Consider the following 25,452-nt stretch of genomic DNA (forward strand, 5'->3'; position numbering starts at 1 on the left):
ATGTGGAAACGTGATTGTTGTGACTGCAACTAAACCCTAAAAAAAGTACCTGTATATGACGACGTGATACACCTCTCAAACCAAATTTTAGGATTCAGAACACGAGACACCAGCACTTTATAATTCAAATGAAATGTGATGTACAGATCAGCATGCATAATATTGTACTTTTAGTCAGTCAGGCCATGTGTGTAAAATTGTTAACTGCAATGTTTCGAATGTATGGATTGAGAGCCTTTGCTACCCTTTTTACAACAGAACGATTTCTCTTTATTCAGTTTGAATACGTATGGCCCCAGGGTGCAGAATTGAATTGACTTCTCAATACATTGACATTAATAGAAAGTATTCCTAAATGTTTTGTAAAGGAACTGATTTCCTTAGCAAACACTGTAAATTATCCTCATTTACAAGCAGGATTTTGCATCTGTGAGCTATCATGAATGGGATCAGAACCTTTTCGTTTAGTCAATGTTGTGTTAGTTTGTCGACTTACTTAATATACTTGTATGATAATTAAAGCAAAAGCATAAGTGAAATTTATTCTCATTTCATTCTTCTTTTCCAGGTTACATTTCAGGGGAAATATTTCAGAATAGAGCTTGTAACTCAAACACAAAGCACCCTAAATTTTTGAGGAAGGATGCCATCAGTGAATTAATGTCAGAGAAGGATATAAATTATTTAAAAATGTTCAGCATTACCTGACATTTTTTCTTACATCTGGGTATCTTCTTTTCATTTGCTTAATGTGTTATGTCCTTATACTATTCCACACCATAACGACTACTAACACAGCTAACACAGCTTTATTGTCAAAATTTGTATTGCTTTTAATATTTCGCGACAAAACAAACAAAATACAATTTCCTCTGTACACAAAATCCTTCACATCACTGGAATGATGAATGTTACGACCTGGACTATGAGAATGTTTTTCCATTAAGAAACATCCGTCATGCTGAAACTGTGAATTGTTTTTGGTCATCTTAAGGTTCACTGTGGGAAATTAACATGAATGTCTTTTACAATTTTTTCTTGGGACACCTTTTAGTGCTGTTCCTCAGCTGCACTGAAATCAGTGAACTGCTTTCCTTTCACCTTCAGCAAAGAAATGTAGAAATACTGATAAAGAATAGAAAACGCAACACAAAAAGTATTTAAAGAATAAAACTTTTATTGATAGAATTTTTAAAAATACTGTTTCATTGATATTGGTAATTGAAAATATTTTCTAGATATGAAAATACATCAAGTTCATGTAGAATATTTTTCTCATTTCATTCTTCTTTTCCAGGTTACATTTCAGGGGAAATATTTCAGAATAGAGCTTGTAACTCAAACACAAAGCACCCTAACTTTTTGAGGAAGGATGCCATCAGTGAATAAATGTCAGAGAAGGATATACATTATTTTAAAATGTTCAGCATTACCTGACATTTTTTTTTACATCTGGGTATCTTCTTTTCATTTGCTTAATGTGTTATGTCCTTATACTATTCCACAACATAACGACTACTAACACAGCTAACACAGCTTTATTGTCAAAATTTGTATTGCTTTTAATATTTCGTGATAAAACAAACAAAATACAATTTCCTCTGTACACAAAATCCTTCACATCACTAAAATGATGAATGTTACGACCTGGACTATGAGAATGTTTTTCCATTAAGAAACATCCATCATGCTGAAACTGTGAATTGTTTTTGGTCATCTTAAGGTTCACTGTGGGAAATTAACATGAATGTCTTTTACAATTGTTTCTTGGGACACCTTTTAGTGCTGTTCCTCAGCTGCACTGAAATCAGTGATCTGCTTTCCTTGCACCTTGTGAATTTTTCAGTCAGCAAAGAAATGTAGAAATACTGATAAAGAATAGAAAACGCAACACAAAAAGTATTTAAAGAATAAAACTTTTATTGATAGAATTTTTAAAAATAATGTTTCATTGATATTGGTAATTGAAAATATTTTCTAGATATGAAAATACATCAAGTTCATGTAGAATATTTTTCTATTGGCAAAATATAATACATTCTGAAAGGAATCATTTGAAACTTGAAGTAAAATGCTTTAAGACGAACATTTAAGAAACAAATACGTCAAATGCATACTGCTGCAGTATAACAATCCCATTTCAATACTATCAAATTGCAGAACTTGAGAATAAAAATCCAGTGTCCAACTCAAGGGCCGTGCAGTCCACAGCTCTCACTGCTGCCGGTCTTTGGCAGAATCCTCTTTCTCCTGATGATTGTGTGTGTCTGCAGTGCTGCTGTCCAGCTCTGAGCTCTCGGCCAACTGGGTCTTCACAGCAGGGCTGCTGTCAATGGGCAGGATTCTCTCACCCTCCCCGGGCAGCGCCACCCTCGGAGCCTGTATCTGGAGCCGGCCGTCACGCAGGGAGCAGGTCACCGCATCGGCATTCACTCCTTCAGGCAGCACAAAGTCCTGTCTGAACTGCTGGCATCTGTAAGAGTAGGAGCCTTTTCCATCCTCCGGCTTCTTCTCCTGCTTCCCGCTCACCTGCAGCTTCCTCCCCACCTGCTTGACACAGAGCTCTTCTGGGGAAAAGTCTTTTGTGTCCAGAGTTAGAGCAAAGCGCTCTCCCTCGTTCTCCACCTCGTAGGAGACTGGCTGGACCCCCGTCAAGGTTGGGCCTTGGGCAGCTCGCTCTGTCTCTTTAAAGATCCCTTGATAAAGCTGATCCATCAAGTCCAGACCGCTCCTCATCTCTTGCATTTGTCTGAGCATGTCCTGCTCCAGCTGATGGAAGAGGGGTCTGGTCTGTGGCCAGAGACTGCGTACTGGCCAGTGGAAATCCACCAGTGGGCTGAGAGCAGGCTGGAATACATGAGAGCACAGCATCTTCAGTGAATGTGCAGACAGTCTTGCTTCTTCTTGCTGTGAGCTTGCAGTGTTTGCAGCGTCTAGTGATCAGCCTCTTTCTCCCTCAGCTGTCAGGACTCGCTGCTTTTATATCCTCCCGCTAAGAGTTCCAGACACTTCATGAACATTCCTGTCACTGCTGGTGCCCTCTAGTGTGAAAGAGAAAGAAGGGAGGTGAATGCGTCATTTGACTCTCAGTCTAAAACAGGAAGTGCAGGAAAGTGCTGTCAGAATGCCGAATGCTTTACGGACTACTTGTATTTAAAATGAATAGGTCAACATTGCAGAGGTCTGAGCACATAGAACATCAATAGCAACACTGTAAGGCAACAGTTATGCTGCGTGATGATAGTGGTGTGCGTGGAGACAGTCGGAGGTTGCATTTGCTTTTAACGGTATTATTGAGCTGCTGTTTCTGGCATGTAGACAAGTCACTTTCTAGTTCTGGAATTTGAAAGCGTGTAGTTTTGTAGTACTAATTTTTGAACATTCTGCTCTTTAATATTTCATTGAGTCTTTGCATTACATACTGTAGCTGCTCAAACGCAAAAGACATTTGAAAATCCCAGGAATACAGATGCCTTAAACATGACTGTGAAATTCAATTGTCCCTTCTTCACTCTCCTGAATGGAGAAAAACAGGTAGTGAGTGAATAGAGCAGCAGCTGATTTGCTGTTATCTTTCCTCTCTCAGAACTTGCAGTGCACTGAAATCCTTCGAAGCAGTACGTGATTTCTCCACATTTCTGCCAATGTATCATTACCCAGCAAGTCTGAGCAGTAATATTACCCCCACAGCAATGTGGAAACGTGATTGTTGTGACTGCAACTAAACCCTAAAAAAAGTACCTGTATATGACGACGTGATACACCTCTCAAACCAAATTTTAGGATTCAGAACACGAGACACCAGCACTTTATAATTCAAATGAAATGTGATGTACAGATCAGCATGCATAATATTGTACTTTTAGTCAGTCAGGCCATGTGTGTAAAATTGTTAACTGCAATGTTTCGAATGTATGGATTGAGAGCCTTTGCTACCCTTTTTACAACAGAACGATTTCTCTTTATTCAGTTTGAATACGTATGGCCCCAGGGTGCAGAATTGAATTGACTTCTCAATACATTGACATTAATAGAAAGTATTCCTAAATGTTTTGTAAAGGAACTGATTTCCTTAGCAAACACTGTAAATTATCCTCATTTACAAGCAGGATTTTGCATCTGTGAGCTATCATGAATGGGATCAGAACCTTTTCGTTTAGTCAATGTTGTGTTAGTTTGTCGACTTACTTAATATACTTGTATGATAATTAAAGCAAAAGCATAAGTGAAATTTATTCTCATTTCATTCTTCTTTTCCAGGTTACATTTCAGGGGAAATATTTCAGAATAGAGCTTGTAACTCAAACACAAAGCACCCTAAATTTTTGAGGAAGGATGCCATCAGTGAATTAATGTCAGAGAAGGATATAAATTATTTAAAAATGTTCAGCATTACCTGACATTTTTTCTTACATCTGGGTATCTTCTTTTCATTTGCTTAATGTGTTATGTCCTTATACTATTCCACACCATAACGACTACTAACACAGCTAACACAGCTTTATTGTCAAAATTTGTATTGCTTTTAATATTTCGCGACAAAACAAACAAAATACAATTTCCTCTGTACACAAAATCCTTCACATCACTGGAATGATGAATGTTACGACCTGGACTATGAGAATGTTTTTCCATTAAGAAACATCCGTCATGCTGAAACTGTGAATTGTTTTTGGTCATCTTAAGGTTCACTGTGGGAAATTAACATGAATGTCTTTTACAATTTTTTCTTGGGACACCTTTTAGTGCTGTTCCTCAGCTGCACTGAAATCAGTGAACTGCTTTCCTTTCACCTTCAGCAAAGAAATGTAGAAATACTGATAAAGAATAGAAAACGCAACACAAAAAGTATTTAAAGAATAAAACTTTTATTGATAGAATTTTTAAAAATACTGTTTCATTGATATTGGTAATTGAAAATATTTTCTAGATATGAAAATACATCAAGTTCATGTAGAATATTTTTCTCATTTCATTCTTCTTTTCCAGGTTACATTTCAGGGGAAATATTTCAGAATAGAGCTTGTAACTCAAACACAAAGCACCCTAACTTTTTGAGGAAGGATGCCATCAGTGAATAAATGTCAGAGAAGGATATACATTATTTTAAAATGTTCAGCATTACCTGACATTTTTTTTTACATCTGGGTATCTTCTTTTCATTTGCTTAATGTGTTATGTCCTTATACTATTCCACAACATAACGACTACTAACACAGCTAACACAGCTTTATTGTCAAAATTTGTATTGCTTTTAATATTTCGTGATAAAACAAACAAAATACAATTTCCTCTGTACACAAAATCCTTCACATCACTAAAATGATGAATGTTACGACCTGGACTATGAGAATGTTTTTCCATTAAGAAACATCCATCATGCTGAAACTGTGAATTGTTTTTGGTCATCTTAAGGTTCACTGTGGGAAATTAACATGAATGTCTTTTACAATTGTTTCTTGGGACACCTTTTAGTGCTGTTCCTCAGCTGCACTGAAATCAGTGATCTGCTTTCCTTGCACCTTGTGAATTTTTCAGTCAGCAAAGAAATGTAGAAATACTGATAAAGAATAGAAAACGCAACACAAAAAGTATTTAAAGAATAAAACTTTTATTGATAGAATTTTTAAAAATAATGTTTCATTGATATTGGTAATTGAAAATATTTTCTAGATATGAAAATACATCAAGTTCATGTAGAATATTTTTCTATTGGCAAAATATAATACATTCTGAAAGGAATCATTTGAAACTTGAAGTAAAATGCTTTAAGACGAACATTTAAGAAACAAATACGTCAAATGCATACTGCTGCAGTATAACAATCCCATTTCAATACTATCAAATTGCAGAACTTGAGAATAAAAATCCAGTGTCCAACTCAAGGGCCGTGCAGTCCACAGCTCTCACTGCTGCCGGTCTTTGGCAGAATCCTCTTTCTCCTGATGATTGTGTGTGTCTGCAGTGCTGCTGTCCAGCTCTGAGCTCTCGGCCAACTGGGTCTTCACAGCAGGGCTGCTGTCAATGGGCAGGATTCTCTCACCCTCCCCGGGCAGCGCCACCCTCGGAGCCTGTATCTGGAGCCGGCCGTCACGCAGGGAGCAGGTCACCGCATCGGCATTCACTCCTTCAGGCAGCACAAAGTCCTGTCTGAACTGCTGGCATCTGTAAGAGTAGGAGCCTTTTCCATCCTCCTGCTTCTTCTCCTGCTTCCCGCTCACCTGCAGCTTCCTCCCCACCTGCTTGACACAGAGCTCTTCTGGGGAAAAGTCTTTTGTGTCCAGAGTTAGAGCAAAGCGCTCTCCCTCGTTCTCCACCTCGTAGGAGACTGGCTGGACCCCCGTCAAGGTTGGGCCTTGGGCAGCTCGCTCTGTCTCTTTAAAGATCCCTTGATAAAGCTGATCCATCAAGTCCAGACCGCTCCTCATCTCTTGCATTTGTCTGAGCATGTCCTGCTCCAGCTGATGGAAGAGGGGTCTGGTCTGTGGCCAGAGACTGCGTACTGGCCAGTGGAAATCCACCAGTGGGCTGAGAGCAGGCTGGAATACATGAGAGCACAGCATCTTCAGTGAATGTGCAGACAGTCTTGCTTCTTCTTGCTGTGAGCTTGCAGTGTTTGCAGCGTCTAGTGATCAGCCTCTTTCTCCCTCAGCTGTCAGGACTCGCTGCTTTTATATCCTCCCGCTAAGAGTTCCAGACACTTCATGAACATTCCTGTCACTGCTGGTGCCCTCTAGTGTGAAAGAGAAAGAAGGGAGGTGAATGCGTCATTTGACTCTCAGTCTAAAACATGAAGTGCAGGAAAGTGCTGTCAGAATGCCGAATGCTTTACGGACTACTTGTATTTAAAATGAATAGGTCAACATTGCAGAGGTCTGAGCACATAGAACATCAATAGCAACACTGTAAGGCAACAGTTATGCTGCGTGATGATAGTGGTGTGCGTGGAGACAGTCGGAGGTTGCATTTGCTTTTAACGGTATTATTGAGCTGCTGTTTCTGGCATGTAGAAAAGTCACTTTCTAGTTCTGGAATTTGAAAGCGTGTAGTTTTGTAATACTAATTTTTGAACATTCTGCTCTTTAATATTTCATTGAGTCTTTGCATTACATACTGTAGCTGCTCAAACGCAAAAGACATTTGAAAATCCCAGGAATACAGATGCCTTAAACATGACTGTGAAATTCAATTGTCCCTTCTTCACTCTCCTGAATGGAGAAAAACAGGTAGTGAGTGAATAGAGCAGCAGCTGATTTGCTGTTATCTTTCCTCTCTCAGAACTTGCAGTGCACTGAAATCCTTCGAAGCAGTACGTGATTTCTCCACATTTCTGCCAATGTATCATTACCCAGCAAGTCTGAGCAGTAATATTACCCCCACAGCAATGTGGAAACGTGATTGTTGTGACTGCAACTAAACCCTAAAAAAGTACCTGTATATGACGACGTGATACACCTCTCAAACCAAATTTTAGGATTCAGAACATGAGACACCAGCACTTTATAATTCAAATGAAATGCGATGTACAGATCAGCATGCATAATATTGTACTTTTAGTCAGTCAGGCCATGTGTGTAAAATTGTTAACTGCAATGTTTCGAATGTATGGATTGAGAGCCTTTGCTACCCTTTTTACAACAGAACGATTTCTCTTTATTCAGTTTGAATACGTATGGCCCCAGGGTGCAGAATTGAATTGACTTCTCAATACATTGACATTAATAGAAAGTATTCCTAAATGTTTTGTAAAGGAACTGATTTCCTTAGCAAACACTGTAAATTATCCTCATTTACAAGCAGGATTTTGCATCTGTGAGCTATCATGAATGGGATCAGAACCTTTTCGTTTAGTCAATGTTGTGTTAGTTTGTCGACTTACTTAATATACTTGTATGATAATTAAAGCAAAAGCATAAGTGAAATTTATTCTCATTTCATTCTTCTTTTCCAGGTTACATTTCAGGGGAAATATTTCAGAATAGAGCTTGTAACTCAAACACAAAGCACCCTAAATTTTTGAGGAAGGATGCCATCAGTGAATTAATGTCAGAGAAGGATATAAATTATTTAAAAATGTTCAGCATTACCTGACATTTTTTCTTACAGTACATCTGGGTATCTTCTTTTCATTTGCTTAATGTGTTATGTCCTTATACTATTCCACACCATAACGACTACTAACACAGCTAACACAGCTTTATTGTCAAAATTTGTATTGCTTTTAATATTTCGCGACAAAACAAACAAAATACAATTTCCTCTGTACACAAAATCCTTCACATCACTGGAATGATGAATGTTACGACCTGGACTATGAGAATGTTTTTCCATTAAGAAACATCCGTCATGCTGAAACTGTGAATTGTTTTTGGTCATCTTAAGGTTCACTGTGGGAAATTAACATGAATGTCTTTTACAATTTTTTCTTGGGACACCTTTTAGTGCTGTTCCTCAGCTGCACTGAAATCAGTGAACTGCTTTCCTTTCACCTTCAGCAAAGAAATGTAGAAATACTGATAAAGAATAGAAAACGCAACACAAAAAGTATTTAAAGAATAAAACTTTTATTGATAGAATTTTTAAAAATACTGTTTCATTGATATTGGTAATTGAAAATATTTTCTAGATATGAAAATACATCAAGTTCATGTAGAATATTTTTCTCATTTCATTCTTCTTTTCCAGGTTACATTTCAGGGGAAATATTTCAGAATAGAGCTTGTAACTCAAACACAAAGCACCCTAACTTTTTGAGGAAGGATGCCATCAGTGAATAAATGTCAGAGAAGGATATACATTATTTTAAAATGTTCAGCATTACCTGACATTTTTTTTTACATCTGGGTATCTTCTTTTCATTTGCTTAATGTGTTATGTCCTTATACTATTCCACAACATAACGACTACTAACACAGCTAACACAGCTTTATTGTCAAAATTTGTATTGCTTTTAATATTTCGTGATAAAACAAACAAAATACAATTTCCTCTGTACACAAAATCCTTCACATCACTAAAATGATGAATGTTACGACCTGGACTATGAGAATGTTTTTCCATTAAGAAACATCCATCATGCTGAAACTGTGAATTGTTTTTGGTCATCTTAAGGTTCACTGTGGGAAATTAACATGAATGTCTTTTACAATTGTTTCTTGGGACACCTTTTAGTGCTGTTCCTCAGCTGCACTGAAATCAGTGATCTGCTTTCCTTGCACCTTGTGAATTTTTCAGTCAGCAAAGAAATGTAGAAATACTGATAAAGAATAGAAAACGCAACACAAAAAGTATTTAAAGAATAAAACTTTTATTGATAGAATTTTTAAAAATAATGTTTCATTGATATTGGTAATTGAAAATATTTTCTAGATATGAAAATACATCAAGTTCATGTAGAATATTTTTCTATTGGCAAAATATAATACATTCTGAAAGGAATCATTTGAAACTTGAAGTAAAATGCTTTAAGACGAACATTTAAGAAACAAATACGTCAAATGCATACTGCTGCAGTATAACAATCCCATTTCAATACTATCAAATTGCAGAACTTGAGAATAAAAATCCAGTGTCCAACTCAAGGGCCGTGCAGTCCACAGCTCTCACTGCTGCCGGTCTTTGGCAGAATCCTCTTTCTCCTGATGATTGTGTGTGTCTGCAGTGCTGCTGTCCAGCTCTGAGCTCTCGGCCAACTGGGTCTTCACAGCAGGGCTGCTGTCAATGGGCAGGATTCTCTCACCCTCCCCGGGCAGCGCCACCCTCGGAGCCTGTATCTGGAGCCGGCCGTCACGCAGGGAGCAGGTCACCGCATCGGCATTCACTCCTTCAGGCAGCACAAAGTCCTGTCTGAACTGCTGGCATCTGTAAGAGTAGGAGCCTTTTCCATCCTCCGGCTTCTTCTCCTGCTTCCCGCTCACCTGCAGCTTCCTCCCCACCTGCTTGACACAGAGCTCTTCTGGGGAAAAGTCTTTTGTGTCCAGAGTTAGAGCAAAGCGCTCTCCCTCGTTCTCCACCTCGTAGGAGACTGGCTGGACCCCCGTCAAGGTTGGGCCTTGGGCAGCTCGCTCTGTCTCTTTAAAGATCCCTTGATAAAGCTGATCCATCAAGTCCAGACCGCTCCTCATCTCTTGCATTTGTCTGAGCATGTCCTGCTCCAGCTGATGGAAGAGGGGTCTGGTCTGTGGCCAGAGACTGCGTACTGGCCAGTGGAAATCCACCAGTGGGCTGAGAGCAGGCTGGAATACATGAGAGCACAGCATCTTCAGTGAATGTGCAGACAGTCTTGCTTCTTCTTGCTGTGAGCTTGCAGTGTTTGCAGCGTCTAGTGATCAGCCTCTTTCTCCCTCAGCTGTCAGGACTCGCTGCTTTTATATCCTCCCGCTAAGAGTTCCAGACACTTCATGAACATTCCTGTCACTGCTGGTGCCCTCTAGTGTGAAAGAGAAAGAAGGGAGGTGAATGCGTCATTTGACTCTCAGTCTAAAACAGGAAGTGCAGGAAAGTGCTGTCAGAATGCCGAATGCTTTACGGACTACTTGTATTTAAAATGAATAGGTCAACATTGCAGAGGTCTGAGCACATAGAACATCAATAGCAACACTGTAAGGCAACAGTTATGCTGCGTGATGATAGTGGTGTGCGTGGAGACAGTCGGAGGTTGCATTTGCTTTTAACGGTATTATTGAGCTGCTGTTTCTGGCATGTAGACAAGTCACTTTCTAGTTCTGGAATTTGAAAGCGTGTAGTTTTGTAGTACTAATTTTTGAACATTCTGCTCTTTAATATTTCATTGAGTCTTTGCATTACATACTGTAGCTGCTCAAACGCAAAAGACATTTGAAAATCCCAGGAATACAGATGCCTTAAACATGACTGTGAAATTCAATTGTCCCTTCTTCACTCTCCTGAATGGAGAAAAACAGGTAGTGAGTGAATAGAGCAGCAGCTGATTTGCTGTTATCTTTCCTCTCTCAGAACTTGCAGTGCACTGAAATCCTTCGAAGCAGTACGTGATTTCTCCACATTTCTGCCAATGTATCATTACCCAGCAAGTCTGAGCAGTAATATTACCCCCACAGCAATGTGGAAACGGGATTGTTGTGACTGCAACTAAACCCTAAAAAAAGTACCTGTATATGACAACGTGATACACCTCTCAAACCAAATTTTAGGATTCAGAACACGAGACACCAGCACTTTATAATTCAAATGAAATGTGATGTACAGATCAGCATGCATAATATTGTACTTTTAGTCAGTCAGGCCATGTGTGTAAAATTGTTAACTGCAATGTTTCGAATGTATGGATTGAGAGCCTTTGCTACCCTTTTTACAACAGAACGATTTCTCTTTATTCAGTTTGAATACGTATGGCCCCAGGGTGCAGAATTGAATTGACTTCTCAATACATTGACATTAATAGAAAGTATTCCTAAATGTTTTGTAAAGGAACTGATTTCCTTAGCAAACACTGTAAATTATCCTCATTTACAAGCAGGATTTTGCATCTGTGAGCTATCATGAATGGGATCAGAACCTTTTCGTTTAGTCAATGTTGTGTTAGTTTGTCGACTTACTTAATATACTTGTATGATAATTAAAGCAAAAGCATAAGTGAAATTTATTCTCATTTCATTCTTCTTTTCCAGGTTACATTTCAGGGGAAATATTTCAGAATAGAGCTTGTAACTCAAACACAAAGCACCCTAAATTTTTGAGGAAGGATGCCATCAGTGAATTAATGTCAGAGAAGGATATAAATTATTTAAAAATGTTCAGCATTACCTGACATTTTTTCTTACATCTGGGTATCTTCTTTTCATTTGCTTAATGTGTTATGTCCTTATACTATTCCACACCATAACGACTACTAACACAGCTAACACAGCTTTATTGTCAAAATTTGTATTGCTTTTAATATTTCGCGACAAAACAAACAAAATACAATTTCCTCTGTACACAAAATCCTTCACATCACTGGAATGATGAATGTTACGACCTGGACTATGAGAATGTTTTTCCATTAAGAAACATCCGTCATGCTGAAACTGTGAATTGTTTTTGGTCATCTTAAGGTTCACTGTGGGAAATTAACATGAATGTCTTTTACAATTTTTTCTTGGGACACCTTTTAGTGCTGTTCCTCAGCTGCACTGAAATCAGTGAACTGCTTTCCTTTCACCTTCAGCAAAGAAATGTAGAAATACTGATAAAGAATAGAAAACGCAACACAAAAAGTATTTAAAGAATAAAACTTTTATTGATAGAATTTTTAAAAATACTGTTTCATTGATATTGGTAATTGAAAATATTTTCTAGATATGAAAATACATCAAGTTCATGTAGAATATTTTTCTCATTTCATTCTTCTTTTCCAGGTTACATTTCAGGGGAAATATTTCAGAATAGAGCTTGTAACTCAAACACAAAGCACCCTAACTTTTTGAGGAAGGATGCCATCAGTGAATAAATGTCAGAGAAGGATATACATTATTTTAAAATGTTCAGCATTACCTGACATTTTTTTTTACATCTGGGTATCTTCTTTTCATTTGCTTAATGTGTTATGTCCTTATACTATTCCACAACATAACGACTACTAACACAGCTAACACAGCTTTATTGTCAAAATTTGTATTGCTTTTAATATTTCGTGATAAAACAAACAAAATACAATTTCCTCTGTACACAAAATCCTTCACATCACTAAAATGATGAATGTTACGACCTGGACTATGAGAATGTTTTTCCATTAAGAAACATCCATCATGCTGAAACTGTGAATTGTTTTTGGTCATCTTAAGGTTCACTGTGGGAAATTAACATGAATGTCTTTTACAATTGTTTCTTGGGACACCTTTTAGTGCTGTTCCTCAGCTGCACTGAAATCAGTGATCTGCTTTCCTTGCACCTTGTGAATTTTTCAGTCAGCAAAGAAATGTAGAAATACTGATAAAGAATAGAAAACGCAACACAAAAAGTATTTAAAGAATAAAACTTTTATTGATAGAATTTTTAAAAATAATGTTTCATTGATATTGGTAATTGAAAATATTTTCTAGATATGAAAATACATCAAGTTCATGTAGAATATTTTTCTATTGGCAAAATATAATACATTCTGAAAGGAATCATTTGAAACTTGAAGTAAAATGCTTTAAGACGAACATTTAAGAAACAAATACGTCAAATGCATACTGCTGCAGTATAACAATCCCATTTCAATACTATCAAATTGCAGAACTTGAGAATAAAAATCCAGTGTCCAACTCAAGGGCCGTGCAGTCCACAGCTCTCACTGCTGCCGGTCTTTGGCAGAATCCTCTTTCTCCTGATGATTGTGTGTGTCTGCAGTGCTGCTGTCCAGCTCTGAGCTCTCGGCCAACTGGGTCTTCACAGCAGGGCTGCTGTCAATGGGCAGGATTCTCTCACCCTCCCCGGGCAGCGCCACCCTCGGAGCCTGTATCTGGAGCCGGCCGTCACGCAGGGAGCAGGTCACCGCATCGGCATTCACTCCTTCAGGCAGCACAAAGTCCTGTCTGAACTGCTGGCATCTGTAAGAGTAGGAGCCTTTTCCATCCTCCGGCTTCTTCTCCTGCTTCCCGCTCACCTGCAGCTTCCTCCCCACCTGCTTGACACAGAGCTCTTCTGGGGAAAAGTCTTTTGTGTCCAGAGTTAGAGCAAAGCGCTCTCCCTCGTTCTCCACCTCGTAGGAGACTGGCTGGACCCCCGTCAAGGTTGGGCCTTGGGCAGCTCGCTCTGTCTCTTTAAAGATCCCTTGATAAAGCTGATCCATCAAGTCCAGACCGCTCCTCATCTCTTGCATTTGTCTGAGCATGTCCTGCTCCAGCTGATGGAAGAGGGGTCTGGTCTGTGGCCAGAGACTGCGTACTGGCCAGTGGAAATCCACCAGTGGGCTGAGAGCAGGCTGGAATACATGAGAGCACAGCATCTTCAGTGAATGTGCAGACAGTCTTGCTTCTTCTTGCTGTGAGCTTGCAGTGTTTGCAGCGTCTAGTGATCAGCCTCTTTCTCCCTCAGCTGTCAGGACTCGCTGCTTTTATATCCTCCCGCTAAGAGTTCCAGACACTTCATGAACATTCCTGTCACTGCTGGTGCCCTCTAGTGTGAAAGAGAAAGAAGGGAGGTGAATGCGTCATTTGACTCTCAGTCTAAAACAGGAAGTGCAGGAAAGTGCTGTCAGAATGCCGAATGCTTTACGGACTACTTGTATTTAAAATGAATAGGTCAACATTGCAGAGGTCTGAGCACATAGAACATCAATAGCAACACTGTAAGGCAACAGTTATGCTGCGTGATGATAGTGGTGTGCGTGGAGACAGTCGGAGGTTGCATTTGCTTTTAACGGTATTATTGAGCTGCTGTTTCTGGCATGTAGACAAGTCACTTTCTAGTTCTGGAATTTGAAAGCGTGTAGTTTTGTAGTACTAATTTTTGAACATTCTGCTCTTTAATATTTCATTGAGTCTTTGCATTACATACTGTAGCTGCTCAAACGCAAAAGACATTTGAAAATCCCAGGAATACAGATGCCTTAAACATGACTGTGAAATTCAATTGTCCCTTCTTCACTCTCCTGAATGGAGAAAAACAGGTAGTGAGTGAATAGAGCAGCAGCTGATTTGCTGTTATCTTTCCTCTCTCAGAACTTGCAGTGCACTGAAATCCTTCGAAGCAGTACGTGATTTCTCCACATTTCTGCCAATGTATCATTACCCAGCAAGTCTGAGCAGTAATATTACCCCCACAGCAATGTGGAAACGTGATTGTTGTGACTGCAACTAAACCCTAAAAAAAGTACCTGTATATGACAACGTGATACACCTCTCAAACCAAATTTTAGGATTCAGAACACGAGACACCAGCACTTTATAATTCAAATGAAATGTGATGTACAGATCAGCATGCATAATATTGTACTTTTAGTCAGTCAGGCCATGTGTGTAAAATTGTTAACTGCAATGTTTCGAATGTATGGATTGAGAGCCTTTGCTACCCTTTTTACAACAGAACGATTTCTCTTTATTCAGTTTGAATACGTATGGCCCCAGGGTGCAGAATTGAATTGACTTCTCAATACATTGACATTAATAGAAAGTATTCCTAAATGTTTTGTAAAGGAACTGATTTCCTTAGCAAACACTGTAAATTATCCTCATTTACAAGCAGGATTTTGCATCTGTGAGCTATCATGAATGGGATCAGAACCTTTTCGTTTAGTCAATGTTGTGTTAGTTTGTCAACTTACTTAATATACTTGTATGATAATTAAAGCAAAAGCATAAGTGAAATTTATTCTCATTTCATTCTTCTTTTCCAGGTTACATTTCAGGGGAAATATTTCAGAATAGAGCTTGTAACTCAAACACAAAGCACCCTAAATTTTTGAGGAAGGATGCCATCAGTGAATTAATGTCAGAGAAGGATATAAATTATTTAAAAATGTTCAGCATTACCTGACATTTTTTCTTACATCTGGGTATCTTCTTTTCATTTGCTTAATGTGTTATGTCCTTATACTATTCCACACCATAACGACTACTAACACAGCTAACACAGCTTTATTGTCAAAATTTGTATTGCTTTTAATATTTCGCGACAAAACAAACAAAATACAATTTCCTCTGTACACAAAATCCTTCACATCACTGGAATGATGAATGTTACGACCTGGACTATGAGAATGTTTTTCCATTAAGAAACATCCGTCATGCTGAAACTGTGAATTGTTTTTGGTCATCTTAAGGTTCACTGTGGGAAATTAACATGAATGTCTTTTACAATTTTTTCTTGGGACACCTTTTAGTGCTGTTCCTCAGCTGCACTGAAATCAGTGAACTGCTTTCCTTTCACCTTCAGCAAAGAAATGTAGAAATACTGATAAAGAATAGAAAACGCAACACAAAAAGTATTTAAAGAATAAAACTTTTATTGATAGAATTTTTAAAAATACTGTTTCATTGATATTGGTAATTGAAAATATTTTCTAGATATGAAAATACATCAAGTTCATGTAGAATATTTTTCTCATTTCATTCTTCTTTTCCAGGTTACATTTCAGGGGAAATATTTCAGAATAGAGCTTGTAACTCAAACACAAAGCACCCTAACTTTTTGAGGAAGGATGCCATCAGTGAATAAATGTCAGAGAAGGATATACATTATTTTAAAATGTTCAGCATTACCTGACATTTTTTTTTACATCTGGGTATCTTCTTTTCATTTGCTTAATGTGTTATGTCCTTATACTATTCCACAACATAACGACTACTAACACAGCTAACACAGCTTTATTGTCAAAATTTGTATTGCTTTTAATATTTCGTGATAAAACAAACAAAATACAATTTCCTCTGTACACAAAATCCTTCACATCACTGGAATGATGAATGTTACGACCTGGACTATGAGAATGTTTTTCCATTAAGAAACATCCATCATGCTGAAACTGTGAATTGCTTTTGGTCATCTTAAGGTTCACTGTGGGAAATTAACATGAATGTCTTTTACAATTGTTTCTTGGGACACCTTTTAGTGCTGTTCCTCAGCTGCACTGAAATCAGTGATCTGCTTTCCTTGCACCTTGTGAATTTTTCAGTCAGCAAAGAAATGTAGAAATACTGATAAAGAATAGAAAACGCAACACAAAAAGTATTTAAAGAATAAAACTTTTATTGATAGAATTTTTAAAAATAATGTTTCATTGATATTGGTAATTGAAAATATTTTCTAGATATGAAAATACATCAAGTTCATGTAGAATATTTTTCTATTGGCAAAATATAATACATTCTGAAAGGAATCATTTGAAACTTGAAGTAAAATGCTTTAAGACGAACATTTAAGAAACAAATACGTCAAATGCATACTGCTGCAGTATAACAATCCCATTTCAATACTATCAAATTGCAGAACTTGAGAATAAAAATCCAGTGTCCAACTCAAGGGCCGTGCAGTCCACAGCTCTCACTGCTGCCGGTCTTTGGCAGAATCCTCTTTCTCCTGATGATTGTGTGTGTCTGCAGTGCTGCTGTCCAGCTCTGAGCTCTCGGCCAACTGGGTCTTCACAGCAGGGCTGCTGTCAATGGGCAGGATTCTCTCACCCTCCCCGGGCAGCGCCACCCTCGGAGCCTGTATCTGGAGCCGGCCGTCACGCAGGGAGCAGGTCACCGCATCGGCATTCACTCCTTCAGGCAGCACAAAGTCCTGTCTGAACTGCTGGCATCTGTAAGAGTAGGAGCCTTTTCCATCCTCCGGCTTCTTCTCCTGCTTCCCGCTCACCTGCAGCTTCCTCCCCACCTGCTTGACACAGAGCTCTTCTGGGGAAAAGTCTTTTGTGTCCAGAGTTAGAGCAAAGCGCTCTCCCTCGTTCTCCACCTCGTAGGAGACTGGCTGGACCCCCGTCAAGGTTGGGCCTTGGGCAGCTCGCTCTGTCTCTTTAAAGATCCCTTGATAAAGCTGATCCATCAAGTCCAGACCGCTCCTCATCTCTTGCATTTGTCTGAGCATGTCCTGCTCCAGCTGATGGAAGAGGGGTCTGGTCTGTGGCCAGAGACTGCGTACTGGCCAGTGGAAATCCACCAGTGGGCTGAGAGCAGGCTGGAATACATGAGAGCACAGCATCTTCAGTGAATGTGCAGACAGTCTTGCTTCTTCTTGCTGTGAGCTTGCAGTGTTTGCAGCGTCTAGTGATCAGCCTCTTTCTCCCTCAGCTGTCAGGACTCGCTGCTTTTATATCCTCCCGCTAAGAGTTCCAGACACTTCATGAACATTCCTGTCACTGCTGGTGCCCTCTAGTGTGAAAGAGAAAGAAGGGAGGTGAATGCGTCATTTGACTCTCAGTCTAAAACAGGAAGTGCAGGAAAGTGCTGTCAGAATGCCGAATGCTTTACGGACTACTTGTATTTAAAATGAATAGGTCAACATTGCAGAGGTCTGAGCACATAGAACATCAATAGCAACACTGTAAGGCAACAGTTATGCTGCGTGATGATAGTGGTGTGCGTGGAGACAGTCGGAGGTTGCATTTGCTTTTAACGGTATTATTGAGCTGCTGTTTCTGGCATGTAGACAAGTCACTTTCTAGTTCTGGAATTTGAAAGCGTGTAGTTTTGTAGTACTAATTTTTGAACATTCTGCTCTTTAATATTTCATTGAGTCTTTGCATTACATACTGTAGCTGCTCAAACGCAAAAGACATTTGAAAATCCCAGGAATACAGATGCCTTAAACATGACTGTGAAATTCAATTGTCCCTTCTTCACTCTCCTGAATGGAGAAAAACAGGTAGTGAGTGAATAGAGCAGCAGCTGATTTGCTGTTATCTTTCCTCTCTCAGAACTTGCAGTGCACTGAAATCCTTCGAAGCAGTACGTGATTTCTCCACATTTCTGCCAATGTATCATTACCCAGCAAGTCTGAGCAGTAATATTACCCCCACAGCAATGTGGAAACGGGATTGTTGTGACTGCAACTAAACCCTAAAAAAAGTACCTGTATATGACAACGTGATACACCTCTCAAACCAAATTTTAGGATTCAGAACACGAGACACCAGCACTTTATAATTCAAATGAAATGTGATGTACAGATCAGCATGCATAATATTGTACTTTTAGTCAGTCAGGCCATGTGTGTAAAATTGTTAACTGCAATGTTTCGAATGTATGGATTGAGAGCCTTTGCTACCCTTTTTACAACAGAACGATTTCTCTTTATTCAGTTTGAATACGTATGGCCCCAGGGTGCAGAATTGAATTGACTTCTCAATACATTGACATTAATAGAAAGTATTCCTAAATGTTTTGTAAAGGAACTGATTTCCTTAGCAAACACTGTAAATTATCCTCATTTACAAGCAGGATTTTGCATCTGTGAGCTATCATGAATGGGATCAGAACCTTTTCGTTTAGTCAATGTTGTGTTAGTTTGTCGACTTACTTAATATACTTGTATGATAATTAAAGCAAAAGCATAAGTGAAATTTATTCTCATTTCATTCTTCTTTTCCAGGTTACATTTCAGGGGAAATATTTCAGAATAGAGCTTGTAACTCAAACACAAAGCACCCTAAATTTTTGAGGAAGGATGCCATCAGTGAATTAATGTCAGAGAAGGATATAAATTATTTAAAAATGTTCAGCATTACCTGACATTTTTTCTTACATCTGGGTATCTTCTTTTCATTTGCTTAATGTGTTATGTCCTTATACTATTCCACACCATAACGACTACTAACACAGCTAACACAGCTTTATTGTCAAAATTTGTATTGCTTTTAATATTTCGCGACAAAACAAACAAAATACAATTTCCTCTGTACACAAAATCCTTCACATCACTGGAATGATGAATGTTACGACCTGGACTATGAGAATGTTTTTCCATTAAGAAACATCCGTCATGCTGAAACTGTGAATTGTTTTTGGTCATCTTAAGGTTCACTGTGGGAAATTAACATGAATGTCTTTTACAATTTTTTCTTGGGACACCTTTTAGTGCTGTTCCTCAGCTGCACTGAAATCAGTGAACTGCTTTCCTTTCACCTTCAGCAAAGAAATGTAGAAATACTGATAAAGAATAGAAAACGCAACACAAAAAGTATTTAAAGAATAAAACTTTTATTGATAGAATTTTTAAAAATACTGTTTCATTGATATTGGTAATTGAAAATATTTTCTAGATATGAAAATACATCAAGTTCATGTAGAATATTTTTCTCATTTCATTCTTCTTTTCCAGGTTACATTTCAGGGGAAATATTTCAGAATAGAGCTTGTAACTCAAACACAAAGCACCCTAACTTTTTGAGGAAGGATGCCATCAGTGAATAAATGTCAGAGAAGGATATACATTATTTTAAAATGTTCAGCATTACCTGACATTTTTTTTTACATCTGGGTATCTTCTTTTCATTTGCTTAATGTGTTATGTCCTTATACTATTCCACAACATAACGACTACTAACACAGCTAACACAGCTTTATTGTCAAAATTTGTATTGCTTTTAATATTTCGTGATAAAACAAACAAAATACAATTTCCTCTGTACACAAAATCCTTCACATCACTAAAATGATGAATGTTACGACCTGGACTATGAGAATGTTTTTCCATTAAGAAACATCCATCATGCTGAAACTGTGAATTGTTTTTGGTCATCTTAAGGTTCACTGTGGGAAATTAACATGAATGTCTTTTACAATTGTTTCTTGGGACACCTTTTAGTGCTGTTCCTCAGCTGCACTGAAATCAGTGATCTGCTTTCCTTGCACCTTGTGAATTTTTCAGTCAGCAAAGAAATGTAGAAATACTGATAAAGAATAGAAAACGCAACACAAAAAGTATTTAAAGAATAAAACTTTTATTGATAGAATTTTTAAAAATAATGTTTCATTGATATTGGTAATTGAAAATATTTTCTAGATATGAAAATACATCAAGTTCATGTAGAATATTTTTCTATTGGCAAAATATAATACATTCTGAAAGGAATCATTTGAAACTTGAAGTAAAATGCTTTAAGACGAACATTTAAGAAACAAATACGTCAAATGCATACTGCTGCAGTATAACAATCCCATTTCAATACTATCAAATTGCAGAACTTGAGAATAAAAATCCAGTGTCCAACTCAAGGGCCGTGCAGTCCACAGCTCTCACTGCTGCCGGTCTTTGGCAGAATCCTCTTTCTCCTGATGATTGTGTGTGTCTGCAGTGCTGCTGTCCAGCTCTGAGCTCTCGGCCAACTGGGTCTTCACAGCAGGGCTGCTGTCAATGGGCAGGATTCTCTCACCCTCCCCGGGCAGCGCCACCCTCGGAGCCTGTATCTGGAGCCGGCCGTCACGCAGGGAGCAGGTCACCGCATCGGCATTCACTCCTTCAGGCAGCACAAAGTCCTGTCTGAACTGCTGGCATCTGTAAGAGTAGGAGCCTTTTCCATCCTCCGGCTTCTTCTCCTGCTTCCCGCTCACCTGCAGCTTCCTCCCCACCTGCTTGACACAGAGCTCTTCTGGGGAAAAGTCTTTTGTGTCCAGAGTTAGAGCAAAGCGCTCTCCCTCGTTCTCCACCTCGTAGGAGACTGGCTGGACCCCCGTCAAGGTTGGGCCTTGGGCAGCTCGCTCTGTCTCTTTAAAGATCCCTTGATAAAGCTGATCCATCAAGTCCAGACCGCTCCTCATCTCTTGCATTTGTCTGAGCATGTCCTGCTCCAGCTGATGGAAGAGGGGTCTGGTCTGTGGCCAGAGACTGCGTACTGGCCAGTGGAAATCCACCAGTGGGCTGAGAGCAGGCTGGAATACATGAGAGCACAGCATCTTCAGTGAATGTGCAGACAGTCTTGCTTCTTCTTGCTGTGAGCTTGCAGTGTTTGCAGCGTCTAGTGATCAGCCTCTTTCTCCCTCAGCTGTCAGGACTCGCTGCTTTTATATCCTCCCGCTAAGAGTTCCAGACACTTCATGAACATTCCTGTCACTGCTGGTGCCCTCTAGTGTGAAAGAGAAAGAAGGGAGGTGAATGCGTCATTTGACTCTCAGTCTAAAACAGGAAGTGCAGGAAAGTGCTGTCAGAATGCCGAATGCTTTACGGACTACTTGTATTTAAAATGAATAGGTCAACATTGCAGAGGTCTGAGCACATAGAACATCAATAGCAACACTGTAAGGCAACAGTTATGCTGCGTGATGATAGTGGTGTGCGTGGAGACAGTCGGAGGTTGCATTTGCTTTTAACGGTATTATTGAGCTGCTGTTTCTGGCATGTAGACAAGTCACTTTCTAGTTCTGGAATTTGAAAGCGTGTAGTTTTGTAGTACTAATTTTTGAACATTCTGCTCTTTAATATTTCATTGAGTCTTTGCATTACATACTGTAGCTGCTCAAACGCAAAAGACATTTGAAAATCCCAGGAATACAGATGCCTTAAACATGACTGTGAAATTCAATTGTCCCTTCTTCACTCTCCTGAATGGAGAAAAACAGGTAGTGAGTGAATAGAGCAGCAGCTGATTTGCTGTTATCTTTCCTCTCTCAGAACTTGCAGTGCACTGAAATCCTTCGAAGCAGTACGTGATTTCTCCACATTTCTGCCAATGTATCATTACCCAGCAAGTCTGAGCAGTAATATTACCCCCACAGCAATGTGGAAACGTGATTGTTGTGACTGCAACTAAACCCTAAAAAAAGTACCTGTATATGACAACGTGATACACCTCTCAAACCAAATTTTAGGATTCAGAACACGAGACACCAGCACTTTATAATTCAAATGAAATGTGATGTACAGATCAGCATGCATAATATTGTACTTTTAGTCAGTCAGGCCATGTGTGTAAAATTGTTAACTGCAATGTTTCGAATGTATGGATTGAGAGCCTTTGCTACCCTTTTTACAACAGAACGATTTCTCTTTATTCAGTTTGAATACGTATGGCCCCAGGGTGCAGAATTGAATTGACTTCTCAATACATTGACATTAATAGAAAGTATTCCTAAATGTTTTGTAAAGGAACTGATTTCCTTAGCAAACACTGTAAATTATCCTCATTTACAAGCAGGATTTTGCATCTGTGAGCTATCATGAATGGGATCAGAACCTTTTCGTTTAGTCAATGTTGTGTTAGTTTGTCGACTTACTTAATATACTTGTATGATAATTAAAGCAAAAGCATAAGTGAAATTTATTCTCATTTCATTCTTCTTTTCCAGGTTACATTTCAGGGGAAATATTTCAGAATAGAGCTTGTAACTCAAACACAAAGCACCCTAAATTTTTGAGGAAGGATGCCATCAGTGAATTAATGTCAGAGAAGGATATAAATTATTTAAAAATGTTCAGCATTACCTGACATTTTTTCTTACATCTGGGTATCTTCTTTTCATTTGCTTAATGTGTTATGTCCTTATACTATTCCACACCATAACGACTACTAACACAGCTAACACAGCTTTATTGTCAAAATTTGTATTGCTTTTAATATTTCGCGACAAAACAAACAAAATACAATTTCCTCTGTACACAAAATCCTTCACATCACTGGAATGATGAATGTTACGACCTGGACTATGAGAATGTTTTTCCATTAAGAAACATCCGTCATGCTGAAACTGTGAATTGTTTTTGGTCATCTTAAGGTTCACTGTGGGAAATTAACATGAATGTCTTTTACAATTTTTTCTTGGGACACCTTTTAGTGCTGTTCCTCAGCTGCACTGAAATCAGTGAACTGCTTTCCTTTCACCTTCAGCAAAGAAATGTAGAAATACTGATAAAGAATAGAAAACGCAACACAAAAAGTATTTAAAGAATAAAACTTTTATTGATAGAATTTTTAAAAATACTGTTTCATTGATATTGGTAATTGAAAATATTTTCTAGATATGAAAATACATCAAGTTCATGTAGAATATTTTTCTCATTTCATTCTTCTTTTCCAGGTTACATTTCAGGGGAAATATTTCAGAATAGAGCTTGTAACTCAAACACAAAGCACCCTAACTTTTTGAGGAAGGATGCCATCAGTGAATAAATGTCAGAGAAGGATATACATTATTTTAAAATGTTCAGCATTACCTGACATTTTTTTTTACATCTGGGTATCTTCTTTTCATTTGCTTAATGTGTTATGTCCTTATACTATTCCACAACATAACGACTACTAACACAGCTAACACAGCTTTATTGTCAAAATTTGTATTGCTTTTAATATTTCGTGATAAAACAAACAAAATACAATTTCCTCTGTACACAAAATCCTTCACATCACTGGAATGATGAATGTTACGACCTGGACTATGAGAATGTTTTTCCATTAAGAAACATCCATCATGCTGAAACTGTGAATTGCTTTTGGTCATCTTAAGGTTCACTGTGGGAAATTAACATGAATGTCTTTTACAATTGTTTCTTGGGACACCTTTTAGTGCTGTTCCTCAGCTGCACTGAAATCAGTGATCTGCTTTCCTTGCACCTTGTGAATTTTTCAGTCAGCAAAGAAATGTAGAAATACTGATAAAGAATAGAAAACGCAACACAAAAAGTATTTAAAGAATAAAACTTTTATTGATAGAATTTTTAAAAATAATGTTTCATTGATATTGGTAATTGAAAATATTTTCTAGATATGAAAATACATCAAGTTCATGTAGAATATTTTTCTATTGGCAAAATATAATACATTCTGAAAGGAATCATTTGAAACTTGAAGTAAAATGCTTTAAGACGAACATTTAAGAAACAAATACGTCAAATGCATACTGCTGCAGTATAACAATCCCATTTCAATACTATCAAATTGCAGAACTTGAGAATAAAAATCCAGTGTCCAACTCAAGGGCCGTGCAGTCCACAGCTCTCACTGCTGCCGGTCTTTGGCAGAATCCTCTTTCTCCTGATGATTGTGTGTGTCTGCAGTGCTGCTGTCCAGCTCTGAGCTCTCGGCCAACTGGGTCTTCACAGCAGGGCTGCTGTCAATGGGCAGGATTCTCTCACCCTCCCCGGGCAGCGCCACCCTCGGAGCCTGTATCTGGAGCCGGCCGTCACGCAGGGAGCAGGTCACCGCATCGGCATTCACTCCTTCAGGCAGCACAAAGTCCTGTCTGAACTGCTGGCATCTGTAAGAGTAGGAGCCTTTTCCATCCTCCTGCTTCTTCTCCTGCTTCCCGCTCACCTGCAGCTTCCTCCCCACCTGCTTGACACAGAGCTCTTCTGGGGAAAAGTCTTTTGTGTCCAGAGTTAGAGCAAAGCGCTCTCCCTCGTTCTCCACCTCGTAGGAGACTGGCTGGACCCCCGTCAAGGTTGGGCCTTGGGCAGCTCGCTCTGTCTCTTTAAAGATCCCTTGATAAAGCTGATCCATCAAGTCCAGACCGCTCCTCATCTCTTGCATTTGTCTGAGCATGTCCTGCTCCAGCTGATGGAAGAGGGGTCTGGTCTGTGGCCAGAGACTGCGTACTGGCCAGTGGAAATCCACCAGTGGGCTGAGAGCAGGCTGGAATACATGAGAGCACAGCATCTTCAGTGAATGTGCAGACAGTCTTGCTTCTTCTTGCTGTGAGCTTGCAGTGTTTGCAGCGTCTAGTGATCAGCCTCTTTCTCCCTCAGCTGTCAGGACTCGCTGCTTTTATATCCTCCCGCTTAGAGTTCCAGACACTTCATGAACATTCCTGTCACTGCTGGTGCCCTCTAGTGTGAAAGAGAAAGAAGGGAGGTGAATGCGTCATTTGACTCTCAGTCTAAAACAGGAAGTGCAGGAAAGTGCTGTCAGAATGCCGAATGCTTTACGGACTACTTGTATTTAAAATGAATAGGTCAACATTGCAGAGGTCTGAGCACATAGAACATCAATAGCAACACTGTAAGGCAACAGTTATGCTGCGTGATGATAGTGGTGTGCGTGGAGACAGTCGGAGGTTGCATTTGCTTTTAACGGTATTATTG

General features: G+C 38.9%; 7 pseudogenes; all 7 read right to left on the reverse strand.

Moving 5' to 3' along the window:
* Nucleotides 1–1,902: 1,902 nt before the first annotated feature.
* LOC148672861 (heat shock protein beta-11 pseudogene) lies at nucleotides 1,903–3,026 on the reverse strand (annotated as a pseudogene).
* Nucleotides 3,027–5,594: 2,568 nt separating this feature from the next.
* On the reverse strand, nucleotides 5,595–6,708 carry LOC148672862 (heat shock protein beta-11 pseudogene; annotated as a pseudogene).
* A 2,582-nt stretch (nucleotides 6,709–9,290) lies between these two features.
* LOC148672863 (heat shock protein beta-11 pseudogene) lies at nucleotides 9,291–10,414 on the reverse strand (annotated as a pseudogene).
* A 2,568-nt stretch (nucleotides 10,415–12,982) lies between these two features.
* On the reverse strand, nucleotides 12,983–14,106 carry LOC148672864 (heat shock protein beta-11 pseudogene; annotated as a pseudogene).
* Nucleotides 14,107–16,674: 2,568 nt separating this feature from the next.
* LOC148672865 (heat shock protein beta-11 pseudogene) lies at nucleotides 16,675–17,798 on the reverse strand (annotated as a pseudogene).
* A 2,568-nt stretch (nucleotides 17,799–20,366) lies between these two features.
* Nucleotides 20,367–21,490, reverse strand: LOC148672866 (heat shock protein beta-11 pseudogene; annotated as a pseudogene).
* Nucleotides 21,491–24,058: 2,568 nt separating this feature from the next.
* On the reverse strand, nucleotides 24,059–25,143 carry LOC148672867 (heat shock protein beta-11 pseudogene; annotated as a pseudogene).
* Nucleotides 25,144–25,452: the final 309 nt, after the last annotated feature.

Source organism: Lepisosteus platostomus, chromosome 4, assembly GCF_059453375.1.
Source record: "Lepisosteus platostomus isolate fLepPlt1 chromosome 4, fLepPlt1.hap1, whole genome shotgun sequence".
Taxonomy (NCBI): Eukaryota; Metazoa; Chordata; class Actinopteri; order Semionotiformes; family Lepisosteidae; genus Lepisosteus; species Lepisosteus platostomus.